This window comes from Lissotriton vulgaris, chromosome 10 (genome assembly GCF_964263255.1).
Source record: "Lissotriton vulgaris chromosome 10, aLisVul1.2, whole genome shotgun sequence".
NCBI lineage: Eukaryota > Metazoa > Chordata > Amphibia > Caudata > Salamandridae > Lissotriton > Lissotriton vulgaris.
This window is the reverse complement of record NC_141698.1, coordinates 346,583,222-346,596,438: the sequence shown is the minus strand read 5'-3', so window position 1 is coordinate 346,596,438 and position 13,217 is coordinate 346,583,222. Positions and strand designations below refer to the sequence as shown.

At 40.5% G+C, this 13,217-nt stretch overlaps 1 long non-coding RNA gene across 1 annotated transcript in view; it reads left to right on the top strand.

Moving 5' to 3' along the window:
- LOC147685219 (uncharacterized) overlaps positions 1–11,530 on the top strand; it is a 113,157-nt gene extending 101,627 nt beyond the window's left edge. The window contains exon 3 of the long non-coding RNA XR_015300413.1: positions 10,972–11,530. This is a non-coding gene — a long non-coding RNA (uncharacterized LOC147685219). The remainder of the gene's footprint in view (positions 1–10,971) is intronic.
- Positions 11,531–13,217: the final 1,687 nt, after the last annotated feature.

Sequence of the window (13,217 nt, the reverse complement as noted above, 5' to 3'; positions counted from 1 at the left end):
ATCCAGGTACATTACAACCTTTTCTACCCAAATCTGTCTGTTTCGCTATAAGCTACGAGTTTTCATGTGTCCTCTGCTGCAGAACTTTTCCAAGATGTCATTCGACGTTTCATAAAGCCTGTAGTAAATGTATTTAACTATATTGGTTTTCGGTGCCACACAGAAAGAGCACGAAAAAGCTCTCTTGCAAGTATGTCTGTTGCTGAATGATGCATGCTTAACTCAGAAAGCTAACAAATGTGAATTCCACAAGAATAGCTTGACATTTTTTGTCCATGTTTTTTCTGATCGGGGCATGAAACTTGATCCAGCTAAAGTGCAAGCGTTGTCTACTGCAAACCCCCCACAAGGCATTTCCAAGTCACAATCATTTCTTGGAATGGCCAGTTACTGTTCTACATACATACAAGACTTTGCTATAGTCAGTGCACCGTTACGAGAATTAATGAAAACTAATACGTCTTTTCATTAGTCACACGAATGTGAGAAGCGCTTCCAAAAAAAGAAGCAAGCTATTGAGAGTGCCACAGAAATTGCCTAGTTTGAGCCCAAACTTTATACAGAGGTTGTAGTTGCCATTAGCCTTATTGGATTAGACGCAATATTTGCACAGCACAACAGACAGTCAAATGCTGGGAGACATATCGTGGCATATGCCAGTCACAAACAGAATGTGCTTACTCTCAAACTGAGAAAGAAACTTTGGCAGTGGTTTGGGCTTGTGAATATTTCCATGTATTCTTGCACAGAAAATCTTTCACAGTAGTGACTGATCATGAAGCACTTTTGGCAAGCCCAAAGAGCCTCCTTGAATTGAACGTTGGGATTTGAATTAACAAGAATACAACTATACAGTGCCTCATCATCCAGAGAAAGGTCTGAACTCTACATCAATTTTATTGTGAAATCGAGCTCTCCAACTGCCATGTCTTTAGAACAAATTGTCCCTGCCACATGACAAGTTAGTGACATGTTAACGTTAAAAGACCTTATTGCTCATCAATTGTGGAACCATCACTCTAGACCTCTCACTATCTACAGTGAATATTTGAAGTTCAAAAATGTGAGAGATAAACTTTCAGTGGCTCAAGATGGCTTCATTCTGTGAGGTACATGAATTGTTATTCCTGAGAGTCTACGATAACAAGTGATCAACGTCACCCAAGAGGAATATTGAGGAGTTGTTGCCACCAAGAGAGCTCGCCATGACCAAGACTGGTTTCCTTACCTCGACGAAGGGGGAAAAAAAGAATTGAAGATTTTCATATATGCTTCTGTCTTTAATCTCAAGGGATTCCGCCCCCTTTGAACATATCAGAATTGCCACATGCTTGGCAGAGAATTGCCTTTGATTTCTTTGGTCCTCTTGAGAATGTACTTCATCTTCTAGTTATTGTTAATGAATAGTCCCATTTTCCATTGGTAGAGGATTTCATCCACTACACATGAAAAGGTTATTCAAAAATTAGGTGATATCTTTGTGACATGGGATGTACAGATAGTCTTAAAAACTGACAGCAGCCCACCTTTTCATAGTCACAAATTCAAGGACTTTCTAAATCACCTCAATATAAAGTATGAAAAAAACCACTCCTCTTTGGCCCAAGGCCAGCGGCCGGTAGAACGCTTTATGAGTACTTTAAAGAAAGCTGTTGAGCATGCTGCATTGGAGAAGCTCAACTTCAAAACTGTTTTGAACTCTACTCTTCTAACTTACTTTTCAACTCCCCATTCCACGGCTAGGGAAAGCCCTACCACTCATGTTTGGAAGAGCCATGACGACCAAGCTGCCCAATGGGCTACCTCAGATCTAAGAATGGGGATGACAATCATACTAGGAATTTTGGATGCAAACAGAAGATGAAAAGATATGCTGACAGAAGACATCATGTAAAAGATGTCACCTCTTTACAAGAGGAGACCGAGTTCTTGTCAGACAATGCTGGAAAAAAAAGTCTGATGCTCCTTTTGAGGCTGAGCCCTTTACCTTCACTAACACCAAAGGGCACATGGTGACTGCCCAGCACCCTGGGAAGTCCCTTACGAGAGATTCCTCTCATTTTCGACATGTGGGCCATCACTCACCAAACTTCGATGTCCATGTTGAGACTGGGTCCGGACAGACTGTTGATCTGTGTCTGCTGATGATTCTACCTCACTAGTGCAGATCACTGACACTTTGACTGTCGGAGCGTAGTTTTCAGTGACCCAATCAGAACATTTGATTCAGTCTCCACAATGGTTTACTGAAGAATTATATGCCTGTATATCTATGTATTGATTCATGTATTAATGTGAATATTTATTTCTTTATTTTGAAAAGTTGTAACTTTTTATTTAATAAAGAGAGAGATATAATGTTTTGTAAGTAAAAGAATGCTAGAACTCTTTTGGCATCAACCATAGGGTTTTGATGTAATCATTGGAGAGATGAGTTGCAGGCAGGCTTAGAATGTTGAGTACTGACTTACATGCAGCAGAATAAAAACGTTTAAAATTACTCTGTGTGGCATGGTTATTGGCGAGTACCTGGCTGGCAGGACACTATATTTATAAGTTGTGTTCTTCAAGTAGGCGTAATTTCCTTGTTCCGTAGACAGATCATAGCAAACCTAGTTGAGGTTTCTGCAGTGCCTGGAATATTTGAGGATCTATTTTACGTCAAAAACTGTACTGCAACTTATGTTATAAAGACTCAAATGCAGGTTTGGCTTCACATTCACATAAACGATACAGAAAGGTCACTGAGGTTGAAAAGGCCATACGGGACATGTCTAAAAACAAAGCACCGGGCCCTGACGGGGTGCCAGCTGACTTTTATGGCCACTTCCCTCAATTCTGGGCTGGAATCCTATGCAACGTATTTAATGCTATAACTATTAGCAGGGTTCCTGTTTCCTGGCTGACGTCAGTCATTGTGCCGGTGTTCAAAAAGGGGGATAGAGGGGACCCCACCTGCTACCGCCCCATCTCCCTGATAGACTCATCTGTTAAGATTCTGGGGAGGGTCGTGTTAGGGAGACTTAGGGAGTGGTTAGACGGCAGGGGGGTCTTGTCTGACTTCCAATATGGTTTTAGGAATAACAGAAGTACTCTGGATCAGTGCTTAAATCTCCAGCTCCTGATTGGCAAGTATACAGTAGCCAAGGAGGGGTCTTTATTCTTGGGATTTATGGACCTCTCCTCGGCATTCGACTTAGTCAATCGGTCAAAACTGTGGACCATCTTAACAGAAATTGGTGTTGACCCTGCACTAGTAAACTTTCTAGCGGTTCTTCACTCCGATTTATCCGCAACAGTAAGAGTAAACCAGGAAGGAAGGGTTACAAGTCATTTCAGTTCTAGGAGGGGCGTGAGACAGGGCTGCATTTTGGCCCCCCTATTATTTACCCTGTATATTAACGCCTTGGGGGGGTGCCTTAAGCAAGTGACTAAGGATGTGCCGCATATAGGGGACTCCTTGATAACGGTCCTCCTTTACGCGGACGACGCGGTCCTTCTTGCAAGAACTGGAAATGGGCTCCAGAGACTACTGGACTCTTTTGGAGAGTTCATGGAGTCTCTGGATCTAAAAGTTAACATCAAAAAGTCACACGTCATGGTGGTGGGTAAACTGTGTGGATCTCGAACAAAGAAAAATTTTCTTTGCAATAACAAAGCTATTTCTAGGGTCCCAATGTTTACATACCTTGGGGTTTTATTTGACCAAAGGGGGTCATGGAGACCTCAGCAGCTCCATAAAAGTAATGCCCTGACTAGGTCATCCTCTGCTGTTTTGGCATTTGCAAAAAAACTAGGAACTAAACCAATTAAGGCTCTTCTTAACATCTACAAATCCAAATGTCTTGCAATAGCGTCATATGGTTCTTGTATTTGGGGATATACTGCCCATACTAAAATTCAAACATGTGAAAACAAGTTCTTACGAACATTGCTGGGTCTTCCACATTCCTCACCTCCCTTCTCAGTGCATACTGAGCTAGGAGTAGGATATGTGACGGACCAGCTCAGATTGGCACCTCTCACTTGCTGGGCCAAGACCTGGCTCAACCAGGAAATATCACTAAACCATCAAATTCTGACGGATTGCATTACACTAGACAGGGCGAATGCAATCCCCTGGTTGTTGTATCTTAAAACCATGTTCACGCAATTGGGATGCCCTGAGATCTACACCACCCCCAATTGTATTACCAAAGAGGATGTTGGGTGGATAAAAGTACATTTCCTCAACATGCTCAGTATGGAACGAGAGGAGCAGGAGCTTAAGAAAACCTCTGTGAGGGCAAACTTTTTATCATTAACATCCCCTTTAATTGAACCTTATTTGAATATTGTGAATCGCCCTTTCCATAGACAGCTTTTAACGAGGTTTCGTTTTAATATGATACACTTAACTTTGGGTGAATTCCCAACTTGGTGCAAGCCGGAAAACTGTAACCCTTGCAAATGTGATAATTTTTCAAACCAGGACACGTTGCATTTCGTCATGTTTTGTGACTTTTATCAAGAAATGAGAAAAAAATATCTGCTACCGCTGTTGAAAGAGGCCGGCTTTATACAAGTCAGACCAACTCTCTTATATTTACAAATGCTAAGTTGTCCTTTGGTCATGTTTTGTGTTGCGAGCTTTCTGGTGGCTGCTGTTCGGAAAAAGAATACATTAGATAGACTGGTAAATGCTATGTAGGGGATAAAAATTCTCTTATTGATGTTTTCCCTTGTTTACCTGGCACTTTGCACTTTGGTTATATATGACGAGAGCAGGCCTCCCAGATGCATTAAGTGATGATATGTGTATTATGTCCTTATGAATTACCTCTAGTGTAAATAATATTTTTAGTCTGAATTTTAATGTAACTGTGTTTTACGCAATCGGACATCTGAATGTATTGTGATTTTTCTACATTTCATACTGTACCTTAAAATCATGTTTGTTTCTTGAAATTTACTATGTGTATATAATTGTTTATATGTATATATGTTCATGATTGTCTTTTTATGATTTTTAATAATCAAAATAAAATGCTTTGACTGACTGACTGATACAGAAAGGTCACTTTCCCAAAGCAATTCAATAGTTTTTAAGTCATACAGAAGTTGGTGATGACAGAATTTTGTATATATACGCAGGTTTGGAAATGGAATTGTGATCAATATTATATAATGGTTATATATTGGTTCCGAAGGAGTGGAATGATGCAGTATTAGAAGAAGAATTATTATCTATTAAAAAGGATTGAAGACCAGATGATATTAGGTCATATTCCTGTAACTAAGAGCTTGGTAAATTATGTTGTATTTGTAGTTGGGGGAAAAGGTATAACAGAGTTTTGTAACACTAGTTGATGAACATATGCCCTTTTCTTTCCAATGCTTGAAATAGAATTGTTTTCCGATGACATTTTATTAACTTACTATACCAAATGGAAGAGGCTAAGAAACATTGACATAGATCAAAACCATGTGAAAATATTGTATGCAACAAATGTTTCGGATATTTTCAAATTGGGTGTTTAGAAATAAAAGTGCAGTTAGATATGTACACCAGGGAAACGGACACCGCTTTCATTCTTTGGGCGAATACATTTAGATAAGACAATACTTGCACGTTTGCTGTTCCAAAATAATTTGATACAAATGAAATTGGTCTGGACAAAATAATAATTGAGATTTTGCAAGGTAACATGCAAAGTGGAAAAGGGACATGTTGTATAACAGTCGTTTTAAGGGTATCAAACCTGTTCTACCTTGAAAGGTGAAGAGGAGACCAGAATGTGAGTAAATTCTGAATTTTAAGTTTCAAAATATTAAAGTTGTGCCTAATTATGCTGGAAATAGTTGGACAAAATCATACACCCAGTAATTTAATTCTGGAAGGGCACCATGCAAAATTACAGTTAGCAAGCATATGTTTTAAGCATAACGAATTTAATAGCAAAATTTCTGTTTTGGAGACATTTAAATTGTAACTATAAGTTGATCTCTGGCAAAAAGGGATCTAAGGAGATCAGGGGATTGAATATGTATAGCAAAAAATCATCAGCATAAACCAATAGTTTAGTTTCAAGGGAATTGTGTTTAAACCTAGAAAAGGGTATTACAACAAATGCGTTCAAGGAAGGGTTCTAATCAAAGAAGAAAGAGTACAAACTGGTCTAGTATCTCCATGCAAAAAAACAAGGAGAATAATTAATTAAATACATTTAGAGCCAAATCCAAACCAATGGAGAGTAGTGAACATAAATTGCCAGTTAATGCAGTCAAATGCCTTCTCGGCATCAAGAGATAAGGCCGCAAGGGAGGAGTAATATTTTTTACCAAATGCAAGAATATTCAAGAACATTCTGACATTATCCGCAGCAAGTCTACCCTTACTAGATTGGTCAGATTTAGCAGCGATGGGAATAGCATTTTCAATTTGAGATGCTAAGATTTTGGCAAATATTTGACAATCATAGTTAATGAAATAGGACAAATATTTTGACAGAGGGTATGATCCTTGTCTAGTTTAGGAATTTGTTTTGATTCTGAATTTGTAGATTCTGAATTTGTAGAGCGCAACAGTTAGCCAAAGGCATCAAGGTGCTATTATCAACCATCCAGTGCTAAAACTTAACTGACCATCCACATGTAAAAATGGTCTCTAAAGCATAAAGCCAGGTTTTAAGTGCTTTCCTAAAATTCAACAACTGGGGGATGGCCCTCATGCTTTATGGAAGAGAGTTCCAGAGTTTGCTTGCAGCAATCGAGAAGGCTCTATCTTCCCATTTCTTCTTTCGAGTCCTAGGCACAGCAAGCAGGTTTTCGTGTACCAATGCATGCTTACAATTAGGGTTTCTAGAAAGGAGCCACTGACCTTTGAATTTAAAAGAAAAGGTCAAGCAATTTAGAGGCAAAAAAAGGACTTGATAGCATTAGTAATTTCTTGATGAGTTATATCAGCTTCTAGTGCATTGCAAGTATTAGGAATAGAAGGGGGATTAGGAAGACCATCAAAAAGCCTTTATGTCAAGGTATGAGGGAGTGGTATCTTCTGTATATAGTGATTCATAGTAAGCATGGAAGGCATTAGAAATATCGGAGTCAGAGGTGGCAGGATGTTTTTAGCGTTTGCTGACCTGGCATAAATGTCACTCTTCTCACTTCAAGTGGTTCCCGAAGCAGAATTTATTTATTTATTTATTTATTTATTTGTAAGTTTTATAGAGCGCGAACTTGACCCGTGAGGGTATCAGAGCGCTTTACAGATTCAATAGATTAATACAAGGTTACGGCAGGACATAACAAACAAAAAACAGGAGAAAAAAAAGAAATCAGTACGTCGGAGAGGTTTCAGAAACAGGGGGTCGTAGGTGGGATGGGGTAGCATACAAGTACTGTGCATTGAGAAATAGGATAAGCTATAACAGCAGGACAGAAATATTACAATAAACAAAAGAGTAATGTATAAGGACGCAGGACAAGGCAATAGTCTCTCAGGTGGCTGCGGGAACGAGTTTAGCCAAGGAGTTTACCCATCTTTTTTGAAGCGTGCAAAGGAAGTGATTTTTCTGATGTCGGGAGGGAGGGAGTTCCATATTCTTGGTGCAGTCCTGGTGAAAGCTCGATTGTAGGTTTTTATTTTCCTAAAGCGTGAAGGCCGGAGTAGGAAGGTCTTGGTCGATCTTGCGTTTCTGTTTCCTCCGGATAACACAAGCTTCCGTGCAAGATACGCAGGGGAGTTCGAGTGAAGGGCTTTGTGCGTGATGCATGCCAGCTTGAGGTGAATCCTAGCCTCGAAGGGGAACCAGTTTAATGCTTTCAAGTGAGGAGTGATGTGATCGAATTTTTTTGAGCCTGTAAGTAGTCTGGCGGCTGCGTTGAGGCAGGCTTTCAAGGGTGCCAGCGAGATCTTGGGTAAACCAGAGAGGGTGGAGCAACCATATTCCAGGCGAGAGATGACTAATGATTGGACTGCGAGTTTTAGGTCCGGAGCGTCTAGAAAGGGTTTCAATTTCCATAGGTAGCTCAGGTGGAATCTGGCCGATTTTGCCATTGTGTTGATGTGGTCATGCATATTTAGGTTATAGTCTAAGGTAATTCCCAGCGATTTGGCTGAATTCACAATGGTTGGGGAGCAGTTCAAGGCTGTGATGGCTTTAATCCAAGTCTGGATATCAGGGTTGTTTTTGGGCGGGGAGATTAGAAGGAACTCAGTTTTCTTAGCATTGAGTTTAAGTTGATTGGAGGAGAGCCATCTGACGGTCAGTTTTAGGGCCTCATTCAGGGTGACGATCTCTGCAAGAGATGAGATTTTTATGTAGATCTGAGTGTCATCAGCGTACATATGGAAGGAGATATTTGCAGTGCGCAGGACTTCGGCAAGAGGTTCCAGATAGAGATTGAAAAGGGTGGGGGACAATGTTGAACCCTGAGGGAATCCCACTGTGACCACGGAAGGAGCGGACAGTTCGCCACTGATTAGGAATCTCTGGGATCGGTTTTGGAGGTAAGAACTAAACCAGTCGAGGACTGTGCCATCTAAACCCATCCTGAGATTGAGGCGTTCGAGTAGCATCTAATGGTTGACCGTGTCGAAGGCCGATGATAGATCAAGGAGGATCAGTAGACAGGTTTTGTCTTGGTCAAGGGCTTGAAGAGCGTCATCAATGATGTGGAACATGGTGGTTTCGGTGCTGTGCCCCGGTCGGAAGCCTGAATGGCAGTCATCGAGTAGATTGAAGTTGTTGATGTGGTGACTTAGCTGTAATTGTACACACTTTTCCAGCACTTTTGCCAGGAGCGGAATGTTGGACATTGGTCTAAAGTTGTCTGGGGAGGCTGGGTCCAGCGACGGCTTTTTCAGAATGGGTAGGACTTGGCCTGTTTTCAGCGAGGTTGGTATTGATCCGTGTCGAAGGGAGGCATTGATGATTGCAGTCCAGCTGGGAATGATGGATTTGGAAACGGTCGTAAGACAGTTTGAAGGGAGAGGGTCATTGTAGTGGTTGTTGGGGTTCAGGGAGGCAAGGATTTTCGCGACAGCGACTTTATCATAGGGTGCAAATTCGGACCAGTGTGCTAAATTCTTCGGTAAGGACCATGGCGGCAGAGAGGGAGGAGGCAGAGGGTCAAAGTTCAGCGGGGAGAAGGAGGCGGCCTTGAGTTCAGTATCTAAGGTTTTGATTTTGTTTGCGAAGAATGATGTAGCCTAATGGCTAGAACGGTCGACTTCAAAACTGGGGAACCCGTTTCGAGTCTCGACAATGATGCTCAACATCCTGTGGTTCTGGGCAAATCACGTAATCTCCCTGTGCCTAACAAAAATGAATTTGTCAATCTGTAACAAAACTGGTGCTCATGTAAAGCACTCTATATAAAACTCAAGAAAAGAAAATAAGGGAGGCAATATTTGCCAGTTCTTTTACCTGCATACGTATCTCATCAATGATATTTTTTTCTTGATCAATGAGTGTGAGAAATAAAGTGAGAAAAGCTATGGATGCATTTTGCTGTGGGAGATGGCTAGATTTGTGGCTATTTACACCGCCTCACACCTTTTCAGGACTCAAGGGAAATGTGAAGGAAAGTAATTAATGCTTAACTCTTTGGAGCAATCCAGGCAGCACAAGTCAGCAAATATGTGTATCAACCTTTCAAACTTAATCCTTCTTACAAATAGAATGAAAAATTCAGTGTAAACTCATATTTTTTTTTACCAGTCGCCTATGAGTTATAAGAGCGTGGTTTCTAGTTCTCCCTGAGCTGAAACTAAGAAGCATGACTTTTAAGCACTGTACGTTGTAAGTTGTCAGGTATACAGCAGGGGCGCGATTTCTGAAGAAAAGTCAAAACTGCCTTACTTAATGGAAAATGTTGTATTCAAATGGGCAGGAAGTTAAACATTCCTGCTTAAGAGCAATCCTTAGAGGCACATTTACCTGTGTGCTGTAGAATGTACAACACGTGGATAGAGGAAGTAAAGAGGAAAAATGAAGATATTTCTCCTTGTTACGCCCCTATGGCGTAGGCAAACCATTTTGGCAAAACCCCAGGCTTACTGCCTTTAGTAAATCTGGGTTTGTGGCAAAATAGATGGATGGATGGATGCATGCAAATGCTCATGCTCCAGCCAAATAATGCCTACTCGATGCAAAGCCATGAAAACCAACACAAACTGGTCCTTGGGTGACTTCATAAATCTTGATTAGGATTTTGCGTTGTGGCTGTGCAAAAAAGTGCCACCACCACTACGCAAAATGTTAGAAAATCTGGGAAAAGTATATAACTTTTCTATTATACAACCTGTTATCTGAGCTCAGGGCAACCCATATGTGGTGATAAGCTGTTTGGCAGTTCCTCATTGCCTAGAGGTAAAAAGTACCAGCAATTCAGGTCCGCAAAAAGCAAAAAAGTCAGGGATGATTGCATCATAAGCAAAGTTTCATACAACGTGTGTGAAAAACAGCAAAACATTGTGATTTAACGCTTAACGGTCAGTAAACTCAAAGACTAGACCATCAGAAGCAACATCATGCTAAACTACAAACTGATGAAAGCTTGCTGTTGGTTTGTCTGATTATTTTCTGTTCGCGCAAAAAAAGGCTATGTAAGTAAAGGAAAACACTATTTTCAGACTTTTCAGTTATTGCTGAACTATTATTACATTTGAAAGACATGCTAATAGAATAGCAAACCTTCCCTGAAGCTCGTTATGTTTGTCATCGTAGACAAATGGTATGCAATTTGAACATGGATTTGCATTCAATGCTTTTAAAAAAGTCCCAACATGATAATTGGAGGCATACATGTATTTATTTCTTGATAGAAAAAATTATATTTAATCATGTGTCGATTGTCTTGGTATAAGTGGTAAAAAGGTCTTACTTCAGGCATTCCTATTTCTAAGCTATACTTTATAGTGGTTTCACATGCATTTGCATTGTTGCTGTTTCCTGATTTTCTGTCATATCACCATTGTTCTTTCAGACTCTGCCAATGGGAATTAGAACAGGGGATGAAGGGTAGAATGCTGAAAAACTACAAAGAAAAGATGAAGTGATATCTCCGATGTGAAATGGAAATAACATCCCGGTGTCCATGTTTAGTTTATTTTGCATTCTTTTAGAATGACAGTAAGTCTGAAGAGGCAACCAGGCAATTCAACATGCCTAGATGTGATTCACTGATCAATTTCGCCAAGAAAGATAACTATTTCGATTGAATTCTGCAGCAATTCGGTTTAACATTACATCACTTGCTATTCAGAAATTGAATGTATCACTTGCTTTAGATATTATTCTCTTGTCATGACAGATGTTGCACCTCGAGAGCTGATACATTTTTTTTACATTTGGGCATGTCCAATTTAGTTGTATACATATTTTTGAAAGATGCCATTATGAAATCTGAGTATTTACCACAAGATTGTAATTTTAAAGATGTCTGTGATTTGTGATTTTAAAATACCAATGTGAGTACATGGCCAAAATGTGTCAATGTATTGTGTTTTTTCAAGAAAGATAGCAATAAAATGTGTTAAACAGTGTGTGTTTGTCTGTTAAAGGCTGTAACAGGATGTTTGAATCCCTAATACTGCAATCACTTACTCCTCACAGCAAGTAGAGTGTAAAAAAAATCTTTAGCAGTATTTCAGCTGTTTAATAACAGGTGGTTATCCTTTCCTTTATTCAATTCTTTTAGAAGCTTCGTGCATTTAGTAAAAAGTGTAACTATTCTGTTGATGTTGCAACCACGAAAGGTGTACATTTTTTAAAACTATTGTTACATCCACATTCTGAACTCCTAGGAGAACGGACTTTGAATCCATTGAGATTAATTATCTGGTCCTTAAGAAGCAGATGGGAAGGTGGCACACTTGCTGTGTAAGCAGGATTCCCCATTATTTTCACCCAGGACTGTGGACCAGTGATCGAGTGCTCACGGCCACAGTAGCATTGAAGAGCGTCTGCAGCCTCCAAGCTATCCTATAAATGATCCAGAATTACATCATGTGATTTCCTTTCTTGCACCCATAAGTCCAGGACAATGCCACTTTCCTGTGATGGCAGGTTTGGTTCTGGATATATTAATTTCTAATCAAGACGTTCATCTTCACAGCTTTTGCTGTCAGAGCTTTCCTTTCCAAGGCGGTGTTGTCAGGTTCTGACAGGTTAGCAGAGTATACCAGTCACTAACCTTCAGGAGCAGATCCAGCAGGGGTAATGATAGTTTCCCCGTTCCACCCTGCGCAAACCCACAGGGAGGATTACGAGTCACTACCTTGCAAGAAAGTGCACGGGGGAAAAGGGAAAGGGATAAAATAACAAAAAAGCAGCGGTCCATCATCACAAGGTCTGTCCTCTCTCGATTATGAGACATCCTTCTTTCTCAATAGGCAGTAGACCACATGTGGTACCCTGTAGGTAAGAAAAAAACAACAACTAGGAGTTACGCTTGACACCAGCCTTACTGCCATCAAAATCTATTAATGTCATATGCCGACCCCCTCTGATTTACGCGCAGGCATTCCACACAGGAAAGGGTTGTAGCATCAAACTGCACCACATTATACCCATTTGCAGTTATTGAGAAGAATACCAGCAACAGTACAACTTACCACAAGCTGATAAATACAAAGTCAATGTCACCAAGGAGTAGGGTAAACAAACAATGCTGGTACTTATCTGCCCAGGTACACAAGGAGCCTCCTCGAATCCATATCACTCCTGTGGTAGAATAAATGAGGGGAAGACCTAGCCAGGTCCACATTGTTTCAAGATATCCTAACTCCTGGTTTGGTAATGTCCATAAAAATAGCTCAGCTAAAAATAAAGGACAAGCATTTGCAATGCAATAGGTCTCGCATTAATTAAGTTTGAGCTATTGACATTGCGAAATATTGCAACACCAATTGCAACAAAAGTCTATAAATTGTAGGCCAAAAAAAGTGTATTTCTTTTTGTAGCAATGGTGGCTTGCTGCGCTTTAGATGAATATGTTTAAAAGTAAAGTGTGTTATACTGCGATTGCTACAATAGTTAATTGTGGATGGCTGGTGGTGTGTGTGCCTGTAGGAAGGGTGCACTGATGGCTGGTGGTGTGTGTGCCTGATGCAAGTGTGCACTGACGGCTGGTGATGTGTGTGTGTGTGTGCCTGGTGAAAGTGTGCACTGATGGCTGGTGGTGTGTGCCTGGTGGAAGCATGCACTGGCGGCTGGTGGTGTTTATGCCAG